Source organism: Cupressus sempervirens, chromosome 4, assembly GCF_028749045.1.
Source record: "Cupressus sempervirens isolate cs-2001-9-10 chromosome 4, ASM2874904v1, whole genome shotgun sequence".
Classification (NCBI taxonomy): Eukaryota; Viridiplantae; Streptophyta; class Pinopsida; order Cupressales; family Cupressaceae; genus Cupressus; species Cupressus sempervirens.
The window spans coordinates 691,944,685-691,962,661 of NC_143121.1; the positions used below are offsets into that span (position 1 = coordinate 691,944,685).

At 34.6% G+C, this 17,977-nt stretch overlaps 1 pseudogene; it reads right to left on the bottom strand.

The window, feature by feature from the left end:
• Nucleotides 1-10,333: 10,333 nt before the first annotated feature.
• Nucleotides 10,334-12,927, bottom strand: LOC149563168 (MLO-like protein 6; annotated as a pseudogene).
• Between the last annotated feature and the right edge of the window lie 5,050 nt (nt 12,928-17,977).

Genomic DNA, 17,977 nt, shown 5'->3' on the forward strand with positions numbered 1-17,977 from the left:
TTAACAAATCAATAGTCATCATAGTGATGACGCCACCCGGTCACATCCACTTTGTTTGCAGACTTGAAAAAAGGTTTAAATTTGGGTTGAGTCTTTTGTTTTTCCTTGTTTTTTTTGTCGCCACCTTGTGATGGCCTGTGCTTGCCTTGGCCTTGGGTAGAGCGCTTACCCATGGCCAGCACTTGACCTTGGGAAGCGTTTGCCTAAGGTGTAGGTAGGCCTAAGGAAAAGTAAGGTGGGCCAAGGGTAAGTGTAGGTGATTTAGGGGGGGGTTAGTATAGGGTAGGTGTTAGTAGTTAGATTAGTGTAGGTGTCACTAGATTTATGTATGTTAGTTTATGTTGTTCTGTTATTTGTAAATATAATTAATTTATAAGTTTGTTTTAGTAGTTAGTTTAGAATTTTTTGTTATTTAAAAGTTATTGTAAAGTTAGTTTTAATGTGTCTTAGTATGTGTTAATTTTAGTTAGTTATAACTTATGTATTTATTATATTGTTTAATTATTTATTTTTCAAAGATATTTGTTTTAAAATTTTTAATATATATTATGGTAGTGTTAGATTCGGCATGTTTTTAGATAAGTAGTTGTATCTTTAAATTAAGTTTTATAGTTATGTTATGTTTGATAGTGATTCTTCTTTTTTTTTTGTTATTTGTTAATAGATTTTAGTTAGTAGTTAATTTAATATAGTTTTGTTTAATTTTGTAGAATGCAAAATTTAGTTAGTTTTAATTTTAATGTTAAACTAAATTTTCAGCATTAAGTAGATTTAATGTTATCGGTTTATTGGCTATGTAAAATAAGTTTTAATGTAGATGTTAATTGCTTAGGTTTTTCAATTAATCTAACTTGAAGTCATCTACACTATTATTTAAATAATTTTAACTTTAATGTTGTATAAGAAATGTAAGAACATAACTCTTATCGATATCAACGTATTAATGAGAGCATCAAATTTTAACAAGGTATGCCTTTTCCAGATATGTAACTTAAGGCATAATGTAGAGAACCTTTACTAAAACTATTATCACAATCATTTCTAATTTAGAGTATTTTAATTATTAATTAATATATATATATATATATATATATATATATATATATATATATATATATATATATATATATATATATATATATATATATATATATATATATATATTTCATGTGTTTTTGCCCTCGTAGTTTTGGCATGATAGACATCTTTGGTCAGAGTCTCCTGTGGTGGTTGTCCCAACTAGTGCAAATGTACTATCTGCAAATATCATCCATAACACATATATCCAGATCCTACCTGGAGGGGAGAAAGCTGAGACAAACACAATGCTCTTAGAGACAACAATAACATAAAGAAGCACATATGAAAGAATAGTTAGACAAGTCTAAGAATGTAGGGAAAGAAGAGTATTTAGAAAGTTACACCATTACTTTGACCTCAAGGACATCCACAAGAAAAGCTCTCAAAGACAAGGATAGCCCATCGAATTTCCATTAAGTATTTTCCCTATTGGCTACTGATAATGAGCCTAGTTCTTTCAAGGAGGTTCTCTCTTTAGAGGAAATTGAGTCTTCAAGGCATGTCGTACAGGAAGAGATGATGACCTTAGATAGTTGTGATACCTAGGATCTTGTCAGTTTCCCCCAAAAAAAGGAAGCTCATTGGATGCAACTTGGTATTTAAAAAGAAATTTGGAGCAAACAGTTGGTTGAAGTGATATAAGGCCAAACTAGTGACCAAGGGCTACTCTAAGAGCACAAGAGTTGATTTTGGCCAAAAAAAAAAAAAAGGGAAAGAGAAAAGAAAAAACAAATCTCTCCATTTTCTGAATTGACATCTATTAGGTTCCTATCATTTATTGTTCTTGCTTTTGATTGAGATTGAGCAAATGATGCTATAACCACTTTCTTGCATAGGGATCTTCAGAACAAATCTATATGTGACACCTAGGAATTTTGTGGTGAAAGGAAGAGAATAAATAATTTGTAAGTTGAAGAGATCTTTGTATGGTTTGAAACTATCACCAAGGATGTGATACTAAAAGTTTGATCTTCTAGCATTAAAGTTGGATTATGCTAGGAGCAAGGAGGATCATTGTGTTTTTATTAAGTTTAATGATGTTGAGATACTAATTATTCTTAAGTGAGTAAATATGATGTGGCATTTTGAGGAGTCAATAAATGTAATGTCAACTTCCAAGGAGCACTGTTCCACATAGTTTTCTAATGGGAGAAATGGAACTTGGAAGATGAGGGCACACAAGACCTAGGGCATAAATTTGGGGACAGCGAGGGATCAGCAGTAGAGTGGAGATGGGGACAGTGCTGATAAACAAATTGAAGTGAATAGGAATCTTCAAGAAAAAACCTGCACTTGAACATCTTTACGGGTGCCCTTATAAGGAAAACTAGTTTTCATAAGTTAAAGGTTGTAATTAAATATGCAATGGCATGTAGCATGTAGAAAATGACCAAGCAACTTCCCCAATAGCAAGGAAAAGATGGTGACACTTGATGGCTCTATAAAGTGTTGGTTTGGGGTGTTTTGAGTTCAATTTCACAATCTTTAACAAACTTTCCTAAGACTTGGCTACATTTAAACATACTATGATGGAAATAGTATAGTTATTATATGCAAAATATAATGTCACATATTATAGCTATAACTCTGTGGTAAATGACAATTGATTCTAATTTATGTGATATTTTGGGATAAATCGATGTGCTTGTCTATCTTCTCTTGTCTAAGCTACCTTCTAGCTGTAGAGAGTGAAAGAGTTGAAGCTTCAGATAATGGACCAATTACTGCTACAAGGGAAGCCATAGTCAATTTGGCATAGTCAACTTGAAAATCATGAGCTTTTATGAAGTACAACACAATCAATTTGGCATAGTCAACTTGAAAAACATGAGCTTTTATGAAGTATAGTACTCCAAAACCTGCTATTTCCACACATGGTTTGAACTAGCCAAGACTCTGTAATTAGTAATGACTATTTAATTGGGAGGAAAACGTCTTGTGCTTGGATAACTGCATGTCCCCTGCTGCATGACCAAATTTCATTCAACAGTCCATGGTTTTAGCTTTGTTTTAATAGTTTTCTATTATTGAATAAGTCTATTACTAAAAAATGACAAATGTAATAAAGAAGCTTCTGTTCTTGTTTTCTCTGAGGTTTCTTCTATAAAAATAGAAAACACTTTTAAGCAATATTTAGTCAACAAATCCAATTAGTGTTACAGTTTACTGTTTTAGATTAAGGTAAAAACAGGTTTTGAGGGGACCCGAAACCCCTTTACATCATAGACCCAAAAGATATTCAAATAAAGCCCAAACATCCCAAAGGGATCCAAACTAGAAGCATGCTGCAGCAGAAAAATATTATATGTCTAGCAGCACCAACAAAAAATCAGAAAGGAAACCAACAGGAACTTCTTAACCAGCCAAGGGGACTAAGAATTCCATTTCACTCCCTTTTTGTGAGAGCGTAAATACATATCAAATTGAGGAAGGGCCTCTTTAGATCTTTTCCTAGTCACAGGTGTCCACCCCTCCTCAACCGTCATAGCTTTAGATTGCCAATTTTGAGAATCCAAAATAGAGGGAAACTCATCCAAAATTTGACAAGGACCATCTGTCATCACTTCTTCCAGTAGACTGGGACTAATACCAATAGTTTGATTACCAATTCTAGCAGCAACAATAGAGAGAAACTCATCCTTTTGACAAGGACTATCTGTCATTACTTCTTCTAGCAAATTGGAACTAATACCAATAGTTTGAAACTCATCCTTTTGACAAGGACTATCTGTCATCACTTCTTCCATCATATTGGAACTAATACCAACAGACTGATTACCAATTCCAATAGTAGCAAGAATAGAACCAGAAGAAATATTACCAAAGCCAGTAGACATACAATGACCAGCTCCAACAATCATAGCACAATGCAACTTACCTTGTCAAGAATTAGAGGTCTCAACACCAAAACCACTAGAATTATCTCGACAAGAGTCTGCACCAAGAACACTAGATTTAACACCTTGACCAGAAATAGTCTCAACCTCCTTTTGAAAGGTACTAAGACTACCAACAAACAAAGGACCAACCCCACAAGAAACTTAGACATCCATCTTGGAATCATAAGCATTCACCATCTCAAAAGGAATAATTTCCAATAGAGAGGATGGAGCCCCCTGCTCTATAGATCCAGAAACCTCATCCACTGGAAGAGAAGATTTGACTACTGAATAATGTTGCTCCAATACACCCTTTCACCAGGAGGAGGGTCGTTTATTTCTAGTTTTTCCAATCTCACACTTTGCAACCATATGTCTAGTACTGAAACATTTTGTACACCTAAAAGGGAGGTCCTCATAATCAAGCAGCTGAGTCCAAGAGCCCTTTGAATAACTTAAAATAATCTTAGTTGGGAGACCCTTTGAAACATCAATATCCACTAGAATCCTAGCATAAGTAGTTCTATGGAAATGCTCAAAATATTGGGAATCAACCATACAGAAATCCCCTAAAGCCTTGCCAATTTCCATAAAAACAAAATTCACCCAAAAATGAAGAGGAAGATTAGGAAGCCTTACCCAAGTTGGGATTTTGAAAGACTCTGTTTGAGGGTTAAAATCTAGATGCCATGGTTTAACCATTAAAGGAAAGTGGTTCTCCCAATAAAAGACCTGATCACAGAGAGTAGCTTTCCTATCCTTAGGATTGACAAAAGTAACAATGAAGAAACTTTTGACCAAAGGGAAAATCTCGACAATAGCCATAATATATGGATCCCAATGCTTTGAAATCCAAGCATGGAGCTCTAAGAGAGTGGGCCAAAAACTTTTAAAGCGACAAATAATAGAATCCTTGGACAGATCCCTAGAACGTTCTTCAATTTCTAAAAGTGACTCATCCCCCAGATTAAGAGAAATTGGCTTATAGGTGGGGATCAAAGGAGATACAAAAGGTTTAGTAGCCTTTTCCAAACCCCTGCCCTTGCATAGGGACTTAACATATGAAAACCCTTTCTTAACATCTACTACACAGGCAGCCACCACATCATTCCCAAAAACTTTAGGATTAACACTAGCACCCTTGCTAGATTCAAAAGCCATAGAACCAAAACTAGTGCCCAACACACCCTTACCAGAAACCTTGGCACCACCACCAGCGTCACTACCAGAACTAGCAACCGTCACACGAATGCCAAAAATCTTAGCACTAGCACAAATATCCTAGCCAGATTCTGAACCAGAATTGACAACCACCACACTAGAATTAGTGTTGAAAGCCACCTTACCAATACCAGAAACCCCAGCACCAGCAGAACTAGTTACGACTGCACCATTGGTAGATCCAGCAACCACTTGACCATTGCCAAAAGCCCTAGCACCATTTTTACCGCTTCCACAACCAGCACCTTTGCCAGATTCAGAAGCCATCACATCACCAAAACTAGCTGCGACCATACCACTGCTAGATCCAACAACCACCGCACCATTGCCAGAAGCCCTAGCACCATTTTTCTCGCTTACGTAGCCAGCGCCCTTACCAAATTCAAAAGCCATCACACCACCAAAATTAGTTACGACCATACCATTGCCAGATCCAGCATCCACCACACCATTGCCAGAAGCCCTAGCACCATTTTTACCACTTTTGCAGCTAGCACCCTTGCTAGATTCAGAAGCCATCGCACCACCATTGTTAGATCCAGCAACCACCACACCATTGCCAAAAGCCCTAGCACCATTTTTCCTACTTTCACAACCAGTGCCCTTGCTAGATTCAAAAGCCATCACACCACCAAAGCCAGATATGGCCATATCATTGCCAGATCTAGCAACCACCGCACCATTGCCAGAAGCCCTAGCACCATTTTTCCCGCTTCCGCAGCCAAAGCCCTTGCCAGATTCAGAAGCCATTACACCATCAAAACTAGTTAGGACCATACCATTGCCAGATCTAGAAACCACCGCACCATTGCCAGAAGCCCTAGCACCATTTTTCCCGCTTCCGCAAGCAGCGCCCTTGCCAAATTCAGAAGCCATCACACCACTAGCACCAGTTATGACCATACCATTGCCAGATCCAACATCTGTTACAGTTTACTGTTATTGTACTCTTTGTTATGATAAATAAAAGTGGATGGTGACTTTCAATTAAAAGGAGTACTGTGTTGATCTGAGGAAAGTAGAGGTGACGTACCTCTCTATTAGATCAACTAGTTAGCTGCATTTTAGGTAATTGTAATTCATTTATAATTTGCTCAATCGGCATAGTGCATTGTCATTAAATTTCATTTTGATGCAATACGTGGTTGATTTAGTAATTGCCAATTAGCTCAGTCAATGGTTAGCACAGATAGTTTCCATTAAAGTTCCTATGATAATTTCTATTAAGTAGTTGCTTTCAGTTAATTCATTGTATGAGCTGATTATTTTTACACGCAGCTATACAGCTTACCCGCAGCTAAAGCTGTGTGAGTCAGAACTAGTGTAGATGGTTTCAGCGTATTTGCTTTTTCATTTCAGTTCTATGTTTGGGTAGATACTATGCTGACTCTGCTGCACATACAGCGTAGGTGCCATCCCAGAACATAATACCCTGGACAATAATTAAATGAGCTTATAATAGCATGAGAGGTTACTTAATGGAAGACTAGATGCTTCATTAGGCTAGTGTATAAGTTGTCTACACTTTCTAATCATCCATAATTGAAATTGGTCATTTTAAGCGTCGTTGTCCAGATTGGTGCCAAGGCATAGGATTTCTATTGTAGTTTGATTTCTTGTTATTTGTTTCCATAATGTAAATGTTATTTTTTCAGCATCTAGACTTGTAGTTAGCATAGCTTTTAGTTAAACATGCTCACCTAATAAGTGCAGGAAGACAGTCAACACTCAAATACATATAGCATCCAGCATAGGACAGACATGCCAGGAGGTTCCTTCCCTCTATTTCAACACAAGATATACAAGCTGCGAACATTGATCAAGGAGGGGCCTCTAATCTGGTAAAGGAACCAGAAAGGAGAGACACCGTGAAAAACCAAGAGATCCCTTAAAGACCCTAAGGAAGAAGAGAATTTGCAGTAACCCCATCAAGCAGAAACCGTGGCCGATGAAGAAGTTGAGAATCCTATTAGCCCTGTCACTTTGGAGTTTCCCATCTCAAATCAAAAGCATGCTGCTGCTATGAAGAAAATACCTCCATCTGCTTTGCCCAATTTCTATGGATTAATGACAGAGGATCCTGATAAATTTCTGTTTGAATTCGATGTGCCCTGTCGAAGCTCTGATTATACAACAAATGAACATGGGCTGGAGCTCTTTCTAACCACTTTGAAGGATGCTGCTTTAAGTTGGTTCATGGGTCTTGGCATAAATACTATCATTAGTTGGACAGAAATGAAAGAAAATTTCTTGCAAAAGTATCAAGATTATTGCAGAGGAGACTCAAGAAAGGACATCTTTAGGATGACCTGGAAGGAAGATGAAACCTTGGAAAATTATATAGAAAGATCAGTTCACGTTGAGGAAATCTTCTCAAAACAGACCTCCTCCTGAGTCTCTCAAGCTTGTCTTCTTGAGAGGAACCAATGATGATTGTATTGATGCATTGGTTTTGATGGTAGGAGATGGCATGACACAGTTGACTATTGAAGATATTTGTAAGCTAGCTCGGAACTTCTCAAGGTCAATGTTGAAGAAAAACAGGAATAGCCAACATCTGCCTACTAAATCTTCAAATGCAATGTCTTGCATGGAACTTAGTAATTTGCTCTCAAACATATGCAGTTGGACACTATACACATTAAGAAAAAGCAGGAGAAAGCCGATACTGCACTCACTGAATATTGTCCACGTTGTCGGCAAAAGAAATCCTCTTATCAATATAAGAAACTAGAAGCGATAACTTAAGAGAGGCCTTCAAAATCAGAGTCCCATGCAGTCAAAGACGATGATGGCCAAATATTTTATATTGCTCAACGCAAGGCATGGCAGCCATGTCAAGGTATGCCTCCTGATCCATTATCTTATGGTAATACATCATCTGGGTTGAATCCAAATACTTCGGGTTGGAATGATCAGCCATGGGGGAATTTGAACCAACCATGGTAGGACAAAATGAATATTAAGTAGGGACAATAACAAGGAGGATGATCTCATTCATCTGTTTAACATACATCCAATTGTAATCAGTGGCAAGGAACTCAAAATCCATGGTCTCAACCATGCAGGGGTAATCAGCAATGGTCTCAAGCTACTCCACCATACCAGCAACAACAAAACCTTAATCAAACACCTGCTTTAATGCCTAATCTTGCTCAGCAGCAACAAGCTATTATGCCAAATCGAAACCAACCTGTTGTTCTGCAACCAAGTGCTCCTCAATTGCCTGCTCAAACTGCACCCAATCCTAACAACTAGCACTTGCACTCAAAAGGAGGTGCAAGGGTAGCTGATAGAGTTTTTATATGAAGATATATAATAGAAGGAAGCATATAAAATTGACATTATATAAATATTTGTTGCACTATTAATAAATAAGTAATAGATTAATATTGTATAATTTTTGTGTTTCTAGAGATTTTAGAATGGCTAATACATCATTAACATGCCAATATTTGAATCTTTTGAAAACTTAAAGAAAATCATTTTTATGTCTAATTAAGATTTTTATAAGATTTTTTATTTTTATTTTAATTATATATTAAAAAAAATACACGAGCTCATTTTCATTTGTAATATATATTTAAAAGAATATTATAATATAAATAAAAAATTATAATATATATTATAATATTTTATATTTAATTTAATTTATATTATATATTAGTTATGCATTGATAAATATTATTATTTTCACACAATATTATAGAATTAAATGTTATTTTATCAACAATTTGATATAAGTTATTAAAAATGTATATATATTTTAAATTAAAATTATATTTAAATTAATTAAGGGAAGTAGTAAGTCATTATGTAGCACTTTTTTTCAATTTTATATCAATATTGCACAAGGGCATTTCATTGAGGTTCTTTGTCACATCATGAAGAAATCTCCTCACCCAAGTTGTATTATATATTTTCCTTATCATTTTAAAAATTAATGACAATATAACTGCATTCCTTCTTTATTGCAATAATGCAAGCATTACCTCCTAGTGATTACAATTGTAGTCATAAAATTACATTCAATAAACGATTTTAGCTTTTTATTTCTAACTTTTTATTAGTTAATCATGGAAGCTTGAACCACTCGAAATGTAGGGAGTGGAAAGGAGAAGCATGAGTTTAGTATAGTTGAAAAGACTTGTGTACTATTTAGTAAGTCATCTATGTGTAAGTACACTACAATATCATAATATTTTATCTTTCTTATGATATTTTTCTCTACAACCACAAGTTGATTCTCTATGAAAAAGGGTTTTCTTCAAGAAGCCTCTCAAAAGTTTTGGTGTATTTCTACCTTATTGAGACTTTGATCTCACAGTATATTTTTAAATTTTCTACATTCTATCTATTGTATACCATAGCATGAGCATACAAGCCATTAAAAGTTTAACAAAATCCCCCAAATCTCTGAAAGCTGAAATGGACAATCCTCTCTAGGAATTTGAGCATGGGCTACACACTACCTAAAATGCAAGGAGTTGAGGAAGCATCATATCCAATTTTTTTGGGTAACTTGAGAAATCTCTTTAGATTGTCCAAATGCCTTGAGTATGGGCCCAACAAATATGTAAAGAGGACTGAGTGCAATTGTTGTGGTTATGGAAATAATCCAAGATCTTTGCATATACACCCTCAGCATGTGAATATCCTCGGTTCCAAAAGCCTGCCCACATAATGTCTCCAATGCACTGCTCATTCTCAACTATAAGGGGAAAGCAAAACACATAAGAAAAAATAGATGCAATAGCTTCAACAATGGCTGCCCAAATTAGAAATACTAGCTCCAACATTTTTTCAACTTGATTATTGACCCAGTTAATGAAAAATTTATGATGATTCCCATTGCAAGGCCTCCAATAATTGCATAATTGATGGTATCTGTAGCGAGTTCGAAGTTACCAATGTGCCCAATAAATGCCTGGGTTACAACACACGTATATATTAATCATTTGGAAATTTGGTATGTGGAACTCCCAAGGATAAGAAAGAGTTTGTAATTAGATGGTTGGAATGAACAACAAATAGTAGAATGTAACTACAATAATTTTGATTGGTAAGATGATTTTCCATGGGGTGGGAGATGGTTTTACAATTCTTGGAATTTATTTGTCTTTATCTTTGATGAATAATATTAGCAAATGGTATTATGATGCAATTATTTTAGTAGAATCCACTGCAAAGGAGAAATTAGTGATATCATTGGTCTCTTTTGTCACAGAGTCTTGTCTTGTTGTCTTCTCTTTCCCAAAAGCTAGGACTAGTTGAGCATGATAGGAAGAAAAAGGATGATGAGGAGAAGGAAAAGGAGAAGGCTCTTCAATCTCATATTTTGATGCTTCATAGTCTGAATGGTAAAATTTATGAGAAACATCTTGACTTTTAATGTCTCCCATTGATCTGTATTTGTGGAGCATGTGTATTGGTGATGATCCATGACTTGGAGTTGTATCACCACTTCAAAATCCACTTCCAGAGAATTCAAACCCCCTATTTTTCTTCCTCTTTTACTTTGCATTGTGCTGCGATTTCTTTAGTGCATTAGTTGTTCATTCTTTGAATATATCCTCTCTCATGTGAGACCCCATCTGCATAAACCATTGCTCTGATCTTTAGAGAATAATTCTCTACATTTCTATAGTCTATTTCTAATATAATTTTGTTTTTAGACTCGATTGTGTGTATTTTTTTAGCATCAATGTTTAGATCACATTCCATTATCCATCGTCAAAATGAGAGTGAAGTACAGTAAAGAAAAAAAGAATTGAATTACAAAGTTTTGATCAGAAACAATGATGCTAAAAAACATATACAATCGAATCCAGAAACAAAATTATATTAATTGTCTAGTTCTGGCCAAAATGTTGAGCATAATAAATTCCACATTTCTTCAGTAATGAATTTGAATGGGCTTCTAGCAGTATAACTACATTGGATTTTTCCTATGGGATTCAATACGAATGCTACTCAATTGAATCTGCATTAAGAGAATACCCAAATTTATTTATTTATTTTTTTTCCAATTTTAGGGTGCATAAAAAGAAAAACCTGTCACAAGTGCATAGAGAGGAAATGTGACCTAGCTGCATAAAAATTGCACAATGATCCTAGAAACATGCACAAGAAATAAAGATTAGTTTACATTTGTCTCTAAAATAGAGATAGATTATTCTTAAAAGATTTATGTGACAATTAGGAAGGGGAATGGAATCAAAACCCCAATTCAGAGGATTCCATGCCTATCTTGAGTCTATCAAGGAAAAACACTATCTAAAAATGTGCATGAAAATCATTTTGTATACTCACCCCATTGCAACTCTGATCAAGATAAATGTGAAATTTTGATGGAAATAGGACCTCAAGCCAAACTCATACTGTACTTACTAAAATAATTAGCTACAATTATGCTAGAAGATGTAAACTATTCAACTCTATTACTGAAAATTTTCATGAGAGTATTTATGTAACTACTTATTCTTGACCAAATAGTATTGTTCTTAGTACTTACACATATCCATAAAAAGAAAGCAAGCTGGAAAGCATTATGCACAAAATAAGGTTGAACTAATTAGTGAGTATATTATCTTCCACAGAGTAATAGGAAGTAACATTCACATTGAGACTTCAAGCTCTACAAAATTTTAATACTTGGAAGATAATCAACTTTGGGTGATTGAGCTAGAAGCATTTATCATTGGGTTGAACTATTGGCATTCCTTTAACAAAAATATGTTTCTCATGGATTTCTAAGGCCATCTTTGTTATTATTACTTGCAATTTCCTACCAACTAACATAACCATCTATACATTTGGGGAACAAATTGCCAATGAGCATAAAAAATACAATTAGAAAAATTATTGCCAGTTGTTTCCATTAAAGAACACAAATTTCATAACTTACACATAAGGGCACGAAAGAGAGCCAAAAGTATGCATACCACCCTATTCCAAAAGACAGTGCATACAATCAAAAAAAGACTTATTAGATTCTCATCTAGTAGTAAAAAACCTTATAAGATAATTAAGAACAAATACTTTGAGGAGGTTTTTTTATGTTGAAGGTTTACTAGATACATTCAAAAGCAAAAAGACCACAACAAATGCCCATAATGGAGGGCTGCATACAACTCAAAGAAAGAGTGTTAATATAAATGAAAAGGAAAAAATAGGGAAGAATGGGAAAAAAATATTATAGACATCTGAGGAGCAAGGGTTTCAAAAGTATGTTTACTAACTTGATTCCAACCACCACATTGAAGTCATCATCCAATGACTTCCTTATGTATTTGTGAAAGTTGAATTTTCTATTTGGAGCCAAGTGGGCCTGGACATTTCGATGGATAAAGGTTTGAGGAACTAAGAACAAATTAATCGATGCCATGAATTGGGCATGGAACCCAATAAAAGGACTTGTTAAAAGAGATTCCAAACAAGTGAGGCTTACCACAATGAAGCCATGGTGCAAAGTAGTGTAATCAACTTTAGGTACTAACAAAAGAATTGTTGAAAGAAACATACATGAAATTCACGAAAAGTTAAATCTAAACCACATATTGGAACATAGATATTGATCCCTTGATTTTTTCTAAAGGTGTAAAAGACTTACGAATGAAATTTCAAGGGTAAATTTGAATCTTGCAGGATTTGCTTGAGCAAAGAAGAAAACAAATACATTGGATTAGTTCAAATCTAATCTATCTACATTGGGTGGAAGAGTGGAGAACACACTTCCTCCACTCATCTACTTAGCCTACATTCACCCACTCAACCTGCACTCACCCACTCAACTAGCACTTAGTTGATTGAAATTGGTTGTCGATAATTGAATATGGAATTTAGGGAAAGTGGACAATGTAGTGCATGAGTTGAGTTAAATGGTGTGTTGGACAAGCTCTCAATGGTCACTATCTTATCATACCCCCATATCTATAGATAAGATTTCTCAAAGATTTTCTTCACCTTTCATGATTGTAGGATCACAAAATAAAAGATATGCTCCCAAAATCAAATATAGAGCCTCAAAAAAAAATTCTTGATATTTTATCTCTAGGTGTGAGTCAAAATCTGACAAATTTTGATCGGTGTGCGACAAATTTTGACCAGTTTGAGACAAAATCTGGTTGGATTGAACTCCAAAAGGAAAACCTATAGGCTAATAAGTCTATTCAACAAGTTTATACTAACTTATATGGTTGAAATTAGTAATGCCCATCTTTGTTTAAGATCGACTCTTGCTAGTTCAAATTCCCTAGAAATAACTAGAGTAATTCATGAAGAGCCAGTTATGATGCCACTAACTTGGGCAACCTCAATGTCATGTCCCCCTTTTCTCAAACAAAAATTTAATATTAAAAAATTATATAATAATTGAAATAGAATATAATGGATTAATTAATAAAAAGTATTATTATTTATAAAAATGATATAATAGATCTTTGATCAAAATTAAACAAATATAGTAATAAGAAAAATATTATGACATTATGAAATATAATTATCAAATTTATATAATATAATGATAATAGAGTAAAAAGTAAAGGGGCATGAGAAATTGTAGTGTTCTATTTGAAGCTCCTCACGGTGAGGATAGACACACTTGCTATTGCTCTGAAATGGGCTTTGGTTGGCATTATTAAGCACCCAATCAATCAGGCCAAGGTTCACAATGAATCATTCTAGGACATGATTGACCGAGAAGTGAGTGATATACACATTTGACTTGGACATTGTGAAAGATACATTTGACATATCACACCTAGATCCAAATGAAGTGTTATGGATGGGAAACACACTTCTAGAGCATGCTTCAATTTGAGATCTAATGATTTTATGACATTGTTCATGTTATAAAATAGTTGGTTTGGTATCATGTTAGGAACACTAGTTGTTCCTAAGTATTCTTACCCTAGCAGTCCTATTGTGCTTGTCCACATAAATGCTACACTTACTAAGAATACCCTCATTGGTCTAGTGGCATCTATAAACATTATGACTAAGGAAACAATGGATATCCTTAAGGTGGCCAACATTAAACCTACCCCTATCATGTTGCAGTTGGCTAACCGATCAACTATCAAGCCCAAGGAAAGTTATAGAGGATTTGGTCAATAGAATAGACCCATAGGAGTATCCTGCAAATTTTATTGTGCTCCAACCTAAGTCTACCTAGGGTGCTCAAACCTAAGGCTACCTTGGGTGAGTATCCTCTAATCCTTGGACACCCTTTTCAAATGAGGAACAATATTCTTTGCAAACTTTAATGGTGATTAATTGAAGCTTCATGATTGATTACCAAGATGAGGATGACATCTTAGGACATATCATTCAAAATACTTATGGGTTTCATCAAAAGGAGGAGGAATTCCTTGATTTTCTCACATGCCCATTGTAAAAACTACTTGCTCATAAAAATTGAAGCTATTGTTGTAGGAAGAATGACCACATTGGTATGAATTGTACTCACCAAGCCATGGATCTCCTTGATAGAAAGGTAAATACAAATAATGAATTGGCCGTAAAGGATGATAAAGAATGCCTTTATGGAGTAACCATTGAAGACCCTCTACATGAAGATAGTGAGGAGGAATATGTTATCTAAATCAAATCAATTGGAGGGTAGAGGCATAGCAGGTTGTAGGGCATTCAATGACCTCTTGTTAGTCACTAGTGATAGGGCTGTGAATTGTACTAGTGACAAAATCATTTGTGCCAAAAATACTAAAGCCAAGATTAGTTGGTTGGTGGCAACGACAATTGTCTAATATCATTTCTGACTGCAATAGAAAATCATAGAAGATCTCAAACTAAAGCATGCTCTAGAAGTGTGTTTCCCATCTATAAAAATTCCTTTGGATCTAGGTATGTTATCACAAAAAAAACTCCCTCTTGATCCCTGCCTCAACACAAAAATGATGAAGAGATCATGAAAACTACCCAAGGATTCATGTCTAATTTCAAATGTTAACACATTAATTCTTTTCTTGGATAAATTTGTTGGACTAAGTGCCAATGTTCCCCTTTGGGTTTCATGACATGGATTAATTGCCTCTTGTGTTGTATAAGTCTAATGGTTATATCAAGCATTTATAGGTTGATATTTTGGTACAACAACAACTTTAGCTAGTAACAAGTGGTATTAGATCTTGGTCACAGGTTTGAATCTCCTTAGGTAACACTAATGGGGGATTTTTGGACTAACCGCCATCATTCCATTGATCTTAGATTGGTTTTGACAAATGAGTGTCCATAAACTTAAGTCATTTACTTAGTTCATGTTGAACAAGTACTACATGTTGAGTACAACATGTATATAATAGAGCATACCAAGTCCACAGTGAGTGTCAAGTCACTCATGTGTTGAGTCACTCAAGTTTTGAGTAGATAGTGTACGTTGAGTGATTCAAGAGCTGAGCAAGTAGTGTGATGTCGAGTCTCAGTATAGAAATTTGTATATGCCAAGCATCAAAGACTTTAGATGTCGAGTGAAACATTTTTGTTATAGTTTTTTGTAATGGCACAAACAACTATGTAAACTATTTTTGAGTTGACTTAAAGATGAATTATGATATTTTGGAGATAAGGAAAAATCTTTAGTTGGATTCCCAATGAAATTACATGAAACCAATCAAAAAAAGGGAAGGTTTAAGCGGAAAAATTGATGAATCATAGCCATTGATTTATACATAACCCTAAGTCACCTAATTCTTCTTAAGGAGGACAAACCCTAAACTATCTAGAGTGCGAAGGAGGAGTAAGAGAGAAGTTTGCATGTGCAATAGAGCATTCATGGTGACTAAGGAGTTATGATCTGAAATTGCATTGTAGAATAAGTTAAAGGAGAACAAAGGAAGGAAAAGCATATAGAAGAGAGACATTTGATCAAGAAGGATCGAGAAGACATTAGTTTAGAGGTGATCTATCATCAGGAAATCAAGTGCTAACTACAAGATCATTGCTAAATCATTATAGCAAGTGAATCAGTCAAATCTCTTAACAGAGTAGTCCTAACAAGCTATATTTAAATCCTTTAATAGGGTGCTTACTTAATTGTGATTTAAAGTCCTTTAACAAGGCACACTTCTAATAGGTTATTGAAATCCTTTTACAAGGTGAGACTTAACAATCTTTGTAAGCCTTTAATAGGGTAGACCTTTCACAAGGTAGATCATGTTTCATGGTCAAAACATCATAACCTTCATTGGATACACTTTATTACTATAGTCATGAAGATTTGTGGGTGTCATCCCCACCCTAGTTTAACCTTCTCACTTGAAGGGTTTCTAGGTAATCATATCTGGTGTCATATGTGTGTGAATGTTTATATGTTTACATGATTTAGATGTATGTGCTTTATATGTTATTTCAGTTTATCTATTGAATGTATGAGATATATGTGTGGTGAAAGTATTTATGGGTCCAAGTTTAAACTATTGATTCACCCTCCTAGAAGTTTATCTTTCCTATTGTAATTCCAACACATTCCCCTTTGGGATTCATGACATGGCTTAACCACCTCCTATGTTATATAATTCTAGTGGTTGTATCGAGAATTAACAGGTCAATCTTTTGGTGCAATGACAACTCTAGCTTGTAACAAAATTTTCACTGAATACCTTAAACAGTTGGAATCTACCTAGGACTTCATCAAATTCTTTTGAATTTAGGAAATAGATCTATGTTTTTCTTTAGTAGTCATCAATAAAGATTTCATAATACAAGAATCCAATTTGAGATGCAACATACATAGGTCCACATAAATTAGAATCCACAAGAGTTAACTTTTCCTTAGGCGTATTTTCACTTTGATGAAATGACTTCTTAGTATTTTTACCCATAGCACAACCTTTACATGTATCTTCGTTAATACTAGTACAAAAACAACAACATGTGACTGAAAGACCAGCCAAATTTGTATATATGTGACTAAAATCAGTCACATGATTAATAGTAGTTAATATCCAGTCATTTATAACACTACTAAATGATTTTAGTCACTTATCTGATCACTGATTTTGATCATCAATTTAGTCACATATTTAATGGTATACTTAGTAGCATATTTAATCACATATTTGGTAGTGTATTTAGTATCATATTTAATAGTATATTTGGTCACATGTTTAGTAACATATTCAATAGCATATTTAGTCACATATTTGGCATATATTTGATAGTGTATTTATTAGCATATTTAATAGTATATTTGGTTAGATATTTAATAGCATATTCAATAGCATATTTAGTCACATATTTGGTAGTGTACTTGGTCATGATAGGGCATGATGGAATCAAACCACCATCCTCCTACTTGTAAATTAGGCGCTCTTCCATTGAGCTAGCACCCTTTAAAGAATACATAATAAATTATTATTTGTTTCATTTCATTCTCAATATAGCACCCAAAAAGGTATGGACTTGTATTTCTTGAAATGGGGGCAACAAGGCAACTTCCAATCAAGCTGATAGTTTAAAGGCTCCTTTTATTTCAAAAAATAATCCCAGTTTGTCAAACTTAAATCAGCTAGAGGAAAAGGGAATTGCGGTAATGGATTTTAAATTTAAAAATGGTCTTCAACTTGTTACTAACAATGTAGAAGTGCATGTAGTGACTAGAAGATTGCTTCAAGTGTGTCATCCAAAAATAAACACTATGTACTAGATACAATGTCATTGCCTTAATGACACTATGCACTAGCTATTGGCATGATACTCCACTAATAGATAAAAAACCACCAGTCATAAAATGATGAGCCAAAAAAAGAACACACTAAACTCTTCATAATCTATACGAA